The following is a 15,739-nucleotide window of genomic DNA, read 5'->3' on the forward strand; positions in this document are numbered from 1 at the left end:
AGATAGATAGATAGATAGATAGATAGATAGATAGATAGATAGATAGATAGATAGATAGATAGATAGATATAGAGATGATATACATAGAGATGATATAGATATTATATAGATATTTTATTAGATAGATATAGATACAGATAATGGAATATAATATAGTAGCTTACGAGTTATGGTCCAGCTATTCCAAAAATGGCTCTCTCCTGATGGGACAAATCTAGCAGTTGTTCAATTCACAAGACTGGATGGCTCAGATGGCCTTTGTTATATACAACCAAAAGAAGTAGGCACTAATATTAGTGAAATGAATCTGGCAGTGAGAATGATTACAATCAGGCAAAGATCATGCACTTTCTTCTTCCACGCCTTTCAGATAAGTTTCCGCCACAAGTTGTGGCACAGAGTAAAGACAGATATTCACTCCTCAAAGGATGTGGATTTTTGGGTGTCTCTGTCCACTTCAAATAATTCAGTTAAAAAGAACCTCTCACAGGTGTACCCAGACCCTCGGGTTTTCCTTAATTCCAGTTGTGGGGGAGTGGAAGACCAAGAATTACCGGAATCATAGTGAATAAAACATCTCTGTATTTCTATATACCTTTTTAGATGAGAAGTAATGCAGGCTCATGCACCACAGGCAGAAACAGGAGGCTCTCTGTCTTTCACTGTGCACTTGTAAGTATAATCTACATGCATATTTTACGTATTTAATTTTTTTCAAGTTACCGTAAAAAAATAGTGGGTTTAACCTTAGGGTTAGCATAGTTACTTGTTTTGAAACAAAGTAGTATGCGATGTCTTACAGTATAAACTATTTAATGCCATGTTTACTAATCTCCGTGGTCAGCGAGTTATGAGCCTGATTCTTACCCACCACGGTACCACTAGGTCCCACTCAATGATATCGGTTTGCCACCTTCAGTCCCTTTGACGTACAGACTAATGATCGGTTCCTCCCGAAATGGCTGGCATGTGCTTCTTCCACACAATTGGAGCACTGTATCTGTAAAAACAGTGAAGATTACGTTTTCATGTCTTAAGCCAATAAGACAGCATAAGCTGGGAATGCCTGCCTATTGGAGAGTTAATTACAATTATAGGTTTCCAGAGGAAATTACTGTTCTTACTACAGAAATCATTTTGAGCAAGGAGACATCCCTCGTTTTTGAGGTGTAGGAACTTTCAGCTTCATTTCTAGATTGGCTGGAGCAGGCTTAGCCCAATGCCAAGATCAGGAAGCCTGTGAAACACCCTCCCTGAATCTCTCCTGAGCTTTGCAGTGGGCCCTCTGTAAGGTCACAGAAGCCCAATATTAAATTCATTAAGATTTGCTGTTACAAGGATTTGGATCCGAATCATCCCCTGACAAGTTCATAATTTGAACATGTGTGCTGATACTGGTGGTACAGTTTACACGGCTGTGGGACCTTTAGTATTTGGGACAGAGCTGACGTGAGCATGTTGTGACCCGTGAGTTTTTGAGATTCTCCTAGGCATTCGGTTCACATCTCACTGATTCCTGGTCCGCCATGATGCGAACAGCCCCGCCACCCTCCCTGCCAGGAACTGAGTGCTGCCATCATACCTTTCCTGCCATGATGAACTGAACTCCCCCCCAAAACTGTGAAACACAGTCCCTTTCTGAAGTTGTTTAATCAAATGCATTGTTATAAAAACGAAAAGGAAAACTAATATGTTGTGAAGGTTTTTATTCCACTTTAGTTTCAAGTTTTTGGTTTCCTGTATTTTTTTTAATGATTGCCAGCCCTTTACGATATATATTTCAAAATAATTTACATACTGCTGAGTTTTTTTTAAAGGGAAAGATAGTAAGACTCGGTTTCTTGCCTCTAAGACACAAGTGTACTTAACACTAGTCATGTTCTTATCTGTTACTTCATTGATTTTTATGACTACTAACGAGATAAATAGCATTATTACAATATCACATATATAATGACATCATAGAATGATTTGCCCCAGCTCTGCTATCAAAAAAAGAACAGCATATCATTTAATCAAAATATCTTACTCTTTGTGATACCAAAGGCAAAATTTAGAAAAGTAAGAAAAAAAACTTATTCTGGGTCCCACATAGCTCAGGATTTGAGGGGAGGGATTTTACACTTAAGAAACACATCAATGAGTGAAGCAACTATTATTATCCATGTGGAATTTCGTTAAATATAGGTAAGATGACATTCCGTAACAGCTGGGATAATAATGCTAGGTAAGCTGTGTCTAAAGTGAAACACAGTGAGAATCTCACTGCTGCCACTATCCCTACCCTCCAAGGGCACCGTGCTGCACGCCTGATGCTTTATTGCCAGTGCCCTTTTTCTTAACTAACTTTTTTAAAGGGCACAAGAATAATGAATCGTTGCAAGCCTCCCACACATAGCTCTAGGAGAACTGATGTGTATTTGTTTGCAGCAAGTTCTGGCTTTAAAACATAGTGTGTATTGAGTGTAGCAGTGTCTTCTTTATTTTCCTGATAGAATTAACGTAGACGCTTCTGGAGAAGTCATCCAGGTCCTTCACCTCAGGCGTCCTCTCCTCTCCAGGCTGAGGGCAGAATTCTGGTATCAGCTCACTTCGTTACTTAATTTGACTCATCGATAACCAAAATTGCTGCAGATCTGGTTCACATATTTCAACCTATTTCCAATAGCTGATATTTTTGTAAATAATGTGGTTTAATTTAAAGGTATATAGATTTTTGAACATCTGGGTCCAGTCTTAATTGTACTGATGCTAAGAATAAACCCTTCTGAGTGCTAATGTCATTTTAGTGTTAATGTGATATCTTTTTAATTACACAAAGGGAGGCTGAGAAGATAATCAAATAAAATAATATATATTACAGTGCTTTGGGCATGATCAATATTCAATAGTATTAGTTTTACTTGTCCCTCTGAGCCCTGGCACAATATTGATGATGTATTCAAGGGTCAATTAAGATTAATTTAATAATAGAGGTGTGGGCAAGAGCAGGTGGTAAAACATACAGAGACTCACAACAAGTAAAGTTCTCATTCCTAGACCTGTTGGCATTGAAGGATTTACATACCCACAGAGATATGGATGTGAGTGTTGAGGAATTTCTGGCTGTGCTCCATGGCCAAAGCAAACCAGAGCAACAGCAGACAAAATCCTCCCCGTTCAGGCAGGAAGGTAGAGGCAGAAATAATATTCTGAGCATACTTCTTTATGTTTTCTGATATCCTACTGTGGACATTTGTTGAATGATTCCAACTGAAACCAAAGGGCCAAGAAAGCCCAAACAATGGCTACCACAGCACCACTGCCCTCTGACTCAGAATAGTGGTGAAGGGCAAATGAAGACCCCTTGGTGCACTTCTCTCTTTCAATGTCCGTGTCTACGGCTTTCAGGCTTTATTTACTTGCATTGATCATTTTTTTTCCCTCTGCCAGCTGTCAGAGGGAAGTATGGAGTCTTTGAAATCAAGAACAATACTTATTTATGATACCAGAATTCCCTTATGTATGCACCCGTAAACAGACTGCCTAGAAAATACAGCGTACTATACAACACCCCTTGGGAAAGCCCCATAGAAGACAAATATGCCTATAAAGTCTCATAATAGTTTTGTAGAAAAGAAATACGAAAACCACATGTTCCACCCAAGTTGTTGTTCTGAGAGTACAACAAATACATAAATGCTAGGTCAGGAAATCCAGATTGGTGTCTTGCCTCCTCCCTCATGCCCACTATGTCCATTGGGCACTCAGTATACATTTAGCAAATCTAGTCTCTGTAGCTGGTTCCAGAGTGGCTCTTGCTAAGACCTTTACCTTTGCTTTCCTTTGCCCTCCACAATCTTCAACTTTAACTACTGTCTGGCCAGCATTAAGATGTGGTGAATTTGTCCAGGAGACTGTCATAGTATGAGTATGCTATGAGCTCTGTAATCATTAGGAGCCCTGTCTTATTTCTATTGTCTCATGAATATGACTCTTCATCTTCTTATGTTTGGAAAGGCTTTATTATTCTTTCCAAGACTCCTGAAGACATCTGTCTCGGAACTTGAAAGATGCCACTTTCTAGCTATTCACCTGGCTTCCTTTCATAGTTTTGACCTGACTGTGTTGCTCTGGGCCACTGGATAAGAACATTTCTGTTAAGCTATATATACACATGTCAAACCTACGACTTAAAGGAGCTGAAGTTCAAAAAGACCTACAAGAGCTCCTGGCCCAAGTGACCCCTCAAGTGAAAGGACACCTCAGTGCCAGCCTGCAGGCATCAGCACTGTCTACTACGCTACAACCTTCAGACAGTAGTGATAGCTACTTCCCATCTTCCTCCCAGAGGCAACCAAGTTCTCCATGGCCCACATTAACCCAAACCATACAATAAAGACAGCCAGAAAACTGCAATTCAGATGTAAAGAAGCTTACATAGGATAGAATCACTGTGATTGTCATATTTAAAATTCAAAATAAAGTTGAGACAGACGTCTTAGTGGTGTGTGATTACAAAGTCTCTGATAGCAGTACCCAGTGAGGGTGTGTGAGCAGAGAATCACATGGGAACTGAGACCAATAACCGGGTGTCAGTTTCATGATAAGGTGTGGTCAGCACCTCATTTCCGTAATGAAATCCGATTGTTCCCTATGTACAGTCTGTCCTAGGATTGTCATTTTTTTCCCCAATGCATATAAATAGACTTCAAATCAGTGATGCTAAAAGCTCCCCCTGATCTGCCCCTCCCATGGTATTGGTTTGATTTTCAACTACATTTCATGAGAGTTGGGAGATTTGTGATAAGAACGTAGATGAAAATTAAATCCCCAAATTCTGACAGTTGAAGATTAAACTGTGAGCACAGATTATCAGGCTGGAAGCAAAGTGCTTTCCTGCATGTCAAGTGTGGAAAAGTGTTGATTTGCACCCCTTTCATGGGCTGTGCAGTTACATTATGAATGATCAATGAACATTATCATCAGAACAATGTCAACCATGACAATTACTGTGCATCAAAAATGCAGACTTAATTGCTTAGCTCTTAATGAAAGACAAAAGGTACATTTTAATAATGTTAGGATTGTGGCTCAAATTGACAAGGCCACACAGAGTCATAGTTGAGGCAACTTTTATGCTTTGATACCATAGGGTAAACACACGTGAAATTTCTGCACCCCGGCTTTTCAGCTCTCTATCAAGAATAGTAAAAGGCACTTCCTCAAACACTACTTACTGGATTTTCATAAGGAAGTCTTCGATAAGGGTGACAATTCAGTTTACAGTATTCTATCTAGTGTGAGAATTGAGTTATATGAGCCATACATACATACATGCATACATACCGGTATAGAAGCAAATATGTATATTTACAAATACCTCATCTCAGAATTCAGTCTAAGGTTAAACATTTAAAAACATCACAGGGGAAGGAGCATGGAAGGAGAAGAGACAGGAAGGGTGGGGTTGGGAAGGGACAAGGGAGGGGACTACACCTGGGATACAAAGTGAATAAACTGTTCTTGATAATTGTTTTTAAAATGTCTGGTGAAAGACTGTTAGGAGGGTAGAGAAAAAGAATTTATAATAACTGGGAAGCATAGTCTATCAACATATATGCACATACACACAAACAGGGACACAAACAGTATATCTATGTAAGCACACAGAAAAATTGACATTTCCCCAGTGGGTTAGTGTTTTAAGCCAAACTTTTGGAAAACCAGCCTCCCATTGTATCATTCAACACATGGAAAGTGGAGCCAAGATGAAACACCCTTTTGAAGGCAATACAGATATTAATAGTAGTTGGAAGAAATTCTGGAGAAAAAGGAAGTGATACATTTTTTTGTGCGCATCATCTATCCCTCAAGCCATTCAATTCCATATTTTAAAGTGCTGGCAAACCGGGGTCTGGACAATCAAGCAGATAGGGAGTGTAGCTCCTCTGCCCTCGCTAAGCCCATGGTGATTCTGTGTTTGTGCTGCTACCCTGCAGCCTCTTCTTAAGTCAGTGTGAGACTCAAGTTGGGTGTTAGTTTCCGTTTCTACACACTGAATGAGGCGGCATCTGAAATCTGTAGCACAGACTCGCCTTCATTTCACTGCTTCCCTTTTAAATCCAGGAGTTACATCCTACTAGAATGCACAGTTACTAATATGCCTACTAACTTTTAATTATTTTATGTAGAGGATATCGGGAAGGCTGGAAAAACTGAGAAAATAACCAGCACCCCTAATCCTCTGACCAATTTCTTTCAAAGAACAAATTAAGCGTGGGAATCTAACAATTGCAGGGAAGCCTGTGGAAAGGAAACCACGACCCTTTCTCAGTAATCTTTTCATCCTTAAAGAACCTTGAGCATTAAAATTATCAGCACCTTCTCTTACGTTGTGTATATTTTTTTAAAAAAATTGTTTTATTTATGTATTTATTTATTACAATTTATTCACTTTGTATCCCCCCTACAGCCCAGATCTCTTGTCTCTTCTCAGTCCCATCTGCCCTCCCTCTTCTCCCTCTATGCCCTTTCCCTAGTGCCCTGAAAGGGGAAGACTTTGTGTATCTTAAATAAGATTTATTGTTATCTTAAAATTTCTTCTGCAAGTCCCAGAAAATTACTCTTTCACCTTTAGAATTTTTCTTGCAATACACCTAGAAAATTTTTTTATTTTCCATGAAACTTAAAAATTTTTCTACACATACATATTTGTATTTCATTTTTGTTTTATATTTATCCAAGCAAAGATTTCACTTCAGTATCCTTATTTCAGAATCTTGGATTGTTAATACCTTGAACATCTCCTAAGAGTGCTTAATGCAGTTGCCAAATGCTGTTTTAACATCTTCTAGAATTCCACGGAAGTGTGCTAGGACAGCACTCTCTGAATTAAAAAAAAAAAAAGTGACTATGCTAAAATCCTATTTAAGCATCCTTAAACTAACGATCTTGAGACTTCACCTTACCTTCACCAGAATGGCTAAGATCAAAAACTCAAGTGACAACACATGCTGGAGAAGATGCAGAGAAAGAGGAACCCTGCTCCATTGCTGGTGGGAATGTAAACTTGTACACCACTTTGGAAATCAATCTGGTGCTTTCTCAGACAATTAGGAATAATGTTTTTATTTTTTCTGACTTTTTTTGGACGATATTTTCTTTGCTTTATTTTTTAATTTCTCCCTGTATTTTCTTCGATTTTCCCCTTCTATCTTACACAAAAGAAATGCACTTTTACTTCCACATCAGAAAATATATTGCATTTGTGATTTTCTTCCATCATGTACCCTTTTCTATCCTGTATTTTTTCTTTCTTTTTTTAAATTATTTTTTATTTTTTATATTAATTATGGTTTATTCACTTTGTATCCCAGCTGTAGCCCCTTCTCTCATTCCTTCCCAATTCCACCCTTGCTCCCTTATCTCCTTCCATGCCCCTCTCCAAATCCACTAATAGAGGAGATCCTCTTCCCTTCCATCTGACCCTAGCCTATCAGGTCTCATCAGGACTGGCTGCATTGTCCTCTTCTGTGGCTTGGCAAGGCTGCTCCTCCCCCTGGGAGGGTGGATGGTCAAAGAGCCAGCCACTGAGTTCATGTCAGCAACAGTCCCTCTTCCCCTTACTAGGGTATCTTCTTGGATACTGAGCTGCCATGGCCTATATCTGAGCAGGGGTTCTATGTTATGTCCAAGAATGGTACTTGGTTGGAGTATCAGTCTCAAAAAAAGACTCCTGTGCCCAGATTTTTTGGGTTCTGTTTCTCTCCTTGTGGAGTTCCTGTCCTCTCCAGGTCTTACTATTTCCCCTTCTTTCATAAGATTCCCTGCACTCTGCCCAAAGTTTGGTTATGAGTCTCAGCATCTGCTTTGTTACACTGCTGGGTAGAGTCTTTCAGAGGCCCTCTGTGATAGGCTCCTGTTCTGTTTCCTGTTTTATCCTTCTTCCAGTGTCCATCAGTTTGTCTTTCTGAGTGAGGAATAGTGCTACCTCAAGATTCAGCTATACCACTCCCAGCATATATCCAAAAGATGCTCAAGTATACACTAAGGACATTTGCTCAACCATGTTTGTAGCAGCTTTATTTATAATAGCCAGAAGCTGAAAACAACCCAGATGTCCTTCAGTAGAGGAATGGATACCAAAAATGTGGTACATTTACACAATGGAATACTACTAAATAATTAAAAACAAGGAAATCATGAAATTTTCAGGCAAATGGTGGGAACCAGAAAAGATCATCCTGAGTGAGGTATCCAAGAAGCAGAACGATACACACGGTATATACTCACTTATAAGTGGATACTAGACATATAATGTAGGATAAACATACTAAAATCTGTACACCTAAGGAAGCTAATCAAGTAGGAGGACCCTGGGTAATATGCTCAATCTTCATTCAAAAAGGCAAACTAGATGGACATTGGTAAAGGGAAAAAGCAAGGGATAGGACAGGAGCTTATCACAGAGGGCCTCTGAAAGACTCTACCCAGCAGGGTATCAAAACATATGCTGGACTCACTGCCAAACTTTGGGCAGAGTGCAGGGAATCTTACGAAAGAAGGGGGAGATAGAAGGTCCTGGAGGAGACAGGAGTTCCACAAGGAGAGCAACAAAACAAAACAAAACAAAACAAAACAAAACAAAACAAAAAAACTGGCACAAGGGTCTTTTGTGAGACTGATACATCAAGCAAGGATATGAATGGAGATAACCTAGAACTCCTGCACAGAACTAGCCCAGGGCAACTCAGTGTCCAAGAGAGTTCACCAGTAAAAGGAACAGGGACTGTCTCTGACATGAATTCATGGGCTGGCTCTTTGTCTACCTCCCCCTGAGGCAGGGAGGCAGCCTTACAGAGGAAGACAATGCAGCCAGGCTTGATGATACCTGATAGACTAGGGTCAGATAGAAGGGGAGGAGGACCTCACCTATCATTGGACAAAGAGAGGTGCATAGGACAAGGGGGAGGAAGGGTGTGATTGGAAGGAATGATAGAGGGTGTTACAGCTGGGATACAAAGTGAATAAACTGTAATTAATAAAATAAAATTAAGTTTAAAAATTACAGAAAAAAAAACTCCTAGGAAAATTTTCAGGTGAAACCCCACAGATTTTAATGTTTCCACAAAAAGGGCACAGAAATCTCCTTACAGTCTACACTGTCACCATAAACACATTGGCATATTATGCTCAACCTTCCTCCCTGCTCACAGTGAGGTTGAAAGCCACCTTGGGAAGCCACTGCTGGTGTGGCAGAGGTCATGCCAGCTGTCTTTGTTCTTAGTTGTGGCCTTGGCACTCTTGTCTATCCTGCCCCCGTGAAGGCTCATTTAATGTGTGCTTGCATGTTTGGTTTTGGCTTCCAGAATTTGGCTTCAATCATGAACAAGGCCTTCTTTTTATGGTTCAGAATAGATTCCTTCCAGCATCTATCTATAGCTTGATTAGGTTCCTGGAACCTACCTTATAAAACTAGGTATGATATTTCAGATGACCTGATTAAAGGGAAATCACTAGGCTTTCTTTCTCCTTCCTTTTTTTCTCTTTCATCATCCCTGTTTTCTTGTTCTCAGTAATATAGATTTATAGCCAACAAATAACATTGACACATATGTTTGTATAATTTGGTCTATATTCTATACCTCACATCTGTTGAGAAGGAACATGAGATAAAAGCCACCATCTTTAGCATTAAGGAAACAAAACACTTAGAAGCTTCTCTGAGAAGCAGCACCATCTCAGGGGCATCCAATTAGAGCTTCTCATCTTTCATTTCCTGATTTACATCAACATTACAGTGGAGAAGGCTTTGACATACTTTCCTACTGGGGACAATATGAGTAACTGACATTTAATGGCTGCTTTTACCCAAGGTACCTGAAGGTAGATCCCGTGTTAAATCAATAATTTGGAACATTGAGAGTTTGAGTGACTGCAAAAATACAAAACAGAATGACAACAGAGCCAAACATCTTTTGTGCTATCCAAAGGTCAGTTTTTAAAACGAAATTCTTGCTAACACTCTACAGAGACACATGCACTGTCAATTCAGCACAGTGAACATTGTTCATAGTTGGTAGAACACTTATGCTCTTTGTGTCTATTAGTAAGTCATGGAAAAAATTTGTACGCCTCGTTAGGTCTCAGTTGTCCCCCTGTAAAACATAAGCTTCAGATCTTTGCCTAGTCTAAATCATAGAAGATTTGCTCACTGGATTCCCAGTATGGTGGGAGACCCCCACCCAGTAAACCAATGGGTACAAGCTCAGACACAGGAGAAGTTTCGAGGCAGAATTCATTTTCACAGCCCAAGGAAAGACAAGCCTCTGACTACATTCCTTAACATAAATAGCCTTTTATTTTATTTGTTCAATAGCTGTATCAATCAACTCTATGCCCCCTGTGTGTGTGTGTTGTGGGGAAGAACTCATTGTTACAAAGTGGTATCTGTTATTCTTACCATCTGGATCTGAAAAAACAATCTTAAACACCTACTGTGTGCGGTCTTCATGTCTTTGCAGAAAAAAGTTGTTCCATGCTTTTTTAGCTTGTATCATAGTGAATACTGTTACATTTTATATGTGGCTGCCTTCCTACTTGGTTTAAAGACTTATAAAGATAGATAGCATCTTAGAGTGTCTTGATCTTATCGGAAGCATGATATGTACCTGTACCAAAGAAACATATAGAAAATGGCCAGTGCCATTTTAGATGTTTTATAAAAAAGTGGTTCTTATTCCTGTAAGAATAGAAAGGTTGATCTACATTCTTCTGCAAGTGGTGGCATGCTGAGGATGTTAAATAGGCATGATACAGAAGTTGCAGGATCTCACTTATACCATGAGGCACACTGGCTTCAACCACAGACACATAATTTTTTACATTAACTTTTCACAGTTGGCAAATTGTCTCTATATAATTAATTTCAATTAACTTTCTTCAGCCAATCAACAGACCATAAACCAACTTTGCAGTTATGAACAAAGATTTGTGATAAGAATTTTTCCCCCATTAATTGTTAGTTCATTAGATGTCTGGGCTTAGGGAATTATAGTAGCTATTTTTTTTTTACTTTCTCATTTATGATTGCATTAATATATTTAAATAATACCCTCAACCAGTGTGCTCAGAATACTAAATGTTTTAAGTCAACTCTACCAGAATTCTTAAGATGGCTCAAACAATATAATAAACACATTTAGGAAGATTCTGGAATTTAAACAACAGCTCAACAAACCCATGCCTCCAAAGGCAAGGATTCTGTTCTTTTGTGTCCCCTGACCATTATGTGGATGACTAGATCCACAGTTGTGAATTTATCTGGTTGCATTGTAATAAAACAATAATCTCAAGAAAATATGATTATTTTGATATTGATCTATTTCTGGTAGATGCTGACTGGAAAAAAATAAATCACAATAGAATAGAAAAAAATGAGTTCTTTCAAAGCTAAGGCAAAAATTCAGCATAGTGTGTGGAGCTGATAACATAGGAAGAGAACCTGAAAGGGAATTAATGTTACAATTCTATTGTTCTGTTAAAAATCAAGAGTTTTGTAAATGTAGTATGGGAGGCAGGAACATACTTAGATACCTGGAAAGACAGGCCTTGGGAGACACATATGAAGAAAAAGAGAAGCATAGAGAATGAGACATTGAGGTTTCAGAAATGGGAAGGATATAAAAGAAACGAGATACCTAATAAAAGCAACTGTGGAGGACCGTAATTTCTCTGGAACTAAGGGATGGTGTTGCCAACCCTTAGAAGACTGAGCTTCTGAAGATTGAACTTCTGTAGGTGAGAAATTTAAAAACTGTGGAGTTAGTGCTAAGTTCCATGCCTTTAGAGAGAGACAAAAAAATAAAAGAGAAAACAATATAGTCATCTGAAGTTTTAGATTTTTGCCTTGTGGTGGTTTTAAAGAAACTGGCTCCCACAAGCTCATAGAGAATACACTTTTGGAGGTGTGTCATGCTAACATCTCTCTCTTCCTGTTATCTGCTGATTCAGATGGGGAATGCCAGCTACCCTTCCAGCACCATGTCTGCCTGCATGCCACCATGCCCCCGCCCTACTGCCATGACAATAACAGACTAAACCTCTGAACTGTAAGCCAGTCCAAATTAAATGTTTTCCTTTATAAGAATTGCCATGGTTATGGTGTCTCTTTACAGCAGTAAAACCCTAAGACAAACCTGGGCAAATTACTAGGTCAGGAAATCTGAGCACACCCTACAACATAAGAAAAATGAGGAGACCATTATTGATCTCTTGGGAGTTATTTGTGGAAGTGGTGAAAACAGATTAGAAGAAACTTTCTTTTGAGGTTTTCTAAAAGCTCTTAAATGTCTGACCTCTTTGTTGTCACATTAGGATGCCTATGCTGCAAAAGATGATAAGCAAGCGCAGGTGAAGCTGTCTTCTGTGCTGCAAGACAAAAGTACAAGCTGAAAAGAGTTCTGCATTCCTACAAGGTCAACATTTGGTACTTACAACCCAGTACTCGACAGCCTCATCATTGCATACCTATAATCTATGATCCTATCGCCTCCCCATTTAGCACTTAGAGTCCCCTGAATTCACGAGGCTGGGAGGTCAATGGTGACTGTTTTGCACTAATGGTGACTTTTCCATGCCTGGAAAAGACATGGCTCACTTTACCTTACACATATCTGGCTAAAATCTTTTTTGGAACCCCATCATATGGGTCAGGAGTGACACGTTCTGCCTTCTCTGTGGCCAGAAATTGAAAGTCAAATACTCCTGAAAGTAAGAACTGTTTTCCTACTATATTACAAAATTAAAATGGTACAAATGTTATGTGGACACAGAGGTAATTTAGCTCTTCGTTTTCTACATAGGAAAATGAGACTTAAAGAGAAGAGCAGGTCATGTGCAGCCACACAGTTCAAAGGAATGTAGGCCAGAGCATCATTGCTTCTTTTTAGGTTTTCTTTTCTTTCTTTCTTTTTTTTGTTCTTTCTCTTCCAATCTTCTGGGTGATTCTGCTTAGTATAATGTAGAAGGGATCCAGTTTCTTGTATTATGCCATGATGGTCAACAACAACAAAACAAAACAAAATCCTGTGAACTAGTCCAGTTGAGTGAGTTGGCTTGACCATAGTCCACCAGTGGCACACCCGGACTTCAAGCCCAGCCAAGCCACAGTGTCTGTGATCTGGTCAAGTCTGGTGACCTCCCTGACCTCTAGCTCACCAGCACAGGTTGCACACCTTCTGCAGTTACCATTCCCAATGTCTAGGTACTGTCCTGGTCCAACACCTTGTACACTCACTCAGCCTTGTGACTGCCTGAATCTAGCCTGGCTGTACCAGAGAGTCCCATCCTGGGTAATAGGCAATCTTATAAGTTTCTTGCATTCTAGACTAAACTACAGACTCCTCGGCTGCCAGAGCTGGCCCACGGTGCATAACTATGGGCCAGTCAAGTGTGTATAACCTGATCTAAGCCCATTCATGTCATATCTGACCTCCAAGCCTAGCTTGGGTAACATCCTGTGTGCCCATTCAGTCTAATGACTCCGGCAAATTCTAGCCCCTGTGCTATTCTCAGCCTCCATCCTCGGCTCAGTCCACACACTGTGCCAGCCCGATCTGGTGAATCCATTGCATCAGAGCATACCCACTCGATATCCAACCTCCAGGTAGGTACATTTGTTCTCTGTGAGTGGGTGGGATCTCAGCGGCCCGCACCAGCCCCAACCCTCAGACTTACCCAGGTTGGCACAGCCTGTATTCTGGCCAACTCTGAAGAGTGCTGGAGACAGTAGCTTACCTTTACCATTATCATACTAAAAAAAAAAAAAAAAAAAAAGCTTTAGTGGCACTTTCGCATGCTTTCTTGCCTACCACAGACTTGGAATCGTCTTCATTCTTCCAATCCAGTGGCTCCCAACTTATCAGCCAAGACCCCTTTGAGAATCTCATATCAGATAGCCTGTGTATCATATATTTACATTACCATACATAATAGTTGCAGAATTACAGTTATGAAGTATTAACAAGATAAGTTATGGCTCAGGTTACTGTAGTCCCTGAGCAGCTCTCGGCAAAAGCTTTAAGCCGCAAGCCAACAGAGCTGTCAGAGCCCCGTCTTCCCGCTGTCAGCCTGTGCTGCTGCCAAAGGAGTAGAAAAAACTGCAGTTCCTGTCAAAATGGCAGCTCCCATCAGAGCAGCCATGATGCCTCAGCAGGAGCTGTCCAAGGTGGGCGCCTGCACCTTCTTCCCTGCCTCACCCTGCTGCCATGAGATACCAACACAGGAGCCTTCCACGTTTGCAGTAGCAGCATCTCCTCTCCAGTCTCTGTTGGAGATTCATGCTGATTCAAGCTGCAGGGAAAGGCTTCCCTGCCATGGACTCCCTTTGTAAGTTTTTGTAAATCCTCAAGTCAGGAAAGTGGCCGGGCCCCTGCCTGAGGAGCTTCAGCAGCTAGGCCCCTCCCCCAGACTCTCTAGGTGTCATAACAGTGTTTCCAGCCTCTGTAACTCTGTCATTAACATCATCTCCAGCTGCTCAGTAAGACCCATTTCAGATTATGCTAATTTTGGGTGAATGGTCTGTACAAAAAGTCACCAATCCCTGAACAGGAAAATCCAATCTCTGGCCTTCCCCAATAAAAACCAGCAATCTTTGAGCGGGAAAACCCACAAATTCCGAGCTCCCCAAGTTCAGGACTTGAAATCTACCAAGAAAGAATATAGAGACAGTCTCCCTTACCTTCTCTACTTCTTTTAAAATCTGTATAAATAAGCTCCAGTTCCCCAACCCTTTTCGTTTCTCAGATGTACTCAGGGCACAGTTTGCAAGGTTCTTGCTGGAAGATTTGATGACAGCAATGAGAGGCCATTCTTGACACTGGGAATTTGGTAGTCCTGCTATGCATACATTGTGGATGGGTGGATGCAGATAAAATAAATAACTCGAAAGGCAGTAAGATCACCAACGTGTGAGCCCAGAGAGACACTGGTCAGTTACTCACCTCTGCACTCTTTCAGCTAGCATGATCCTTGGCAATTGGAAGTTTAAAAATATGTGTGACATGTGGTTGAATATAAAATAGTCTGTGAGTTAAATAAAATATAGCTCATAATAATATATGACCTGAAATATTTCTATTTTTTATTTATTTCTCTGCTTTTGCCTATCATTTACAAGATCATCCATAAAAATGATAAATCTGAAAGATTCTTCCTAAATCTTCTAAGTTTTAACCAAGAAAGAGTAAATGACTTACCCCAAACATATATTTCATAGGGGGAAGTGGTAAGAAAAGCCCAAGTTTTATTTATCTAATTATCTCTCTTTCTGGTGGAGCAATTCTTCACACAGGCCCATTCAGGGCCCCTTCATAAATACTGAGTTTCCATACGCTTTCCTTCTTCTGTGACCTCACCCCACCCTCTGCACTACACAGCACAGCCGTCACCACTTTCAAATGCAGCAATTCCCTTCATGGGGCTTAGGACACTCTGATATGATAGTGTATAAAAGTCTTATTGATGTAATATTGGTGCTGTCTGTCAACTGTAAATTCCACCATGGCATTTTTTTTTTAAATTTTAATCTCAGGCCTGTCAAGTATTAGGCTTTCAATACATATTTTTCTGAGAAATTAAAACAATAAACATAGACTGGGAATATAGCTCAGTGGTAGACCTCATCCTTGGCACATGGGAACTAGGTTAAATCTCCAGAACATTTCCTCAGCAAAACAAAAATTAAAAAAAAAAAAAA

Source organism: Psammomys obesus, unplaced genomic scaffold (assembly GCF_907164565.1).
Source record: "Psammomys obesus unplaced genomic scaffold, mPsaObe1.curated_primary_1811, whole genome shotgun sequence".
Lineage (NCBI taxonomy): Eukaryota > Metazoa > Chordata > Mammalia > Rodentia > Muridae > Psammomys > Psammomys obesus.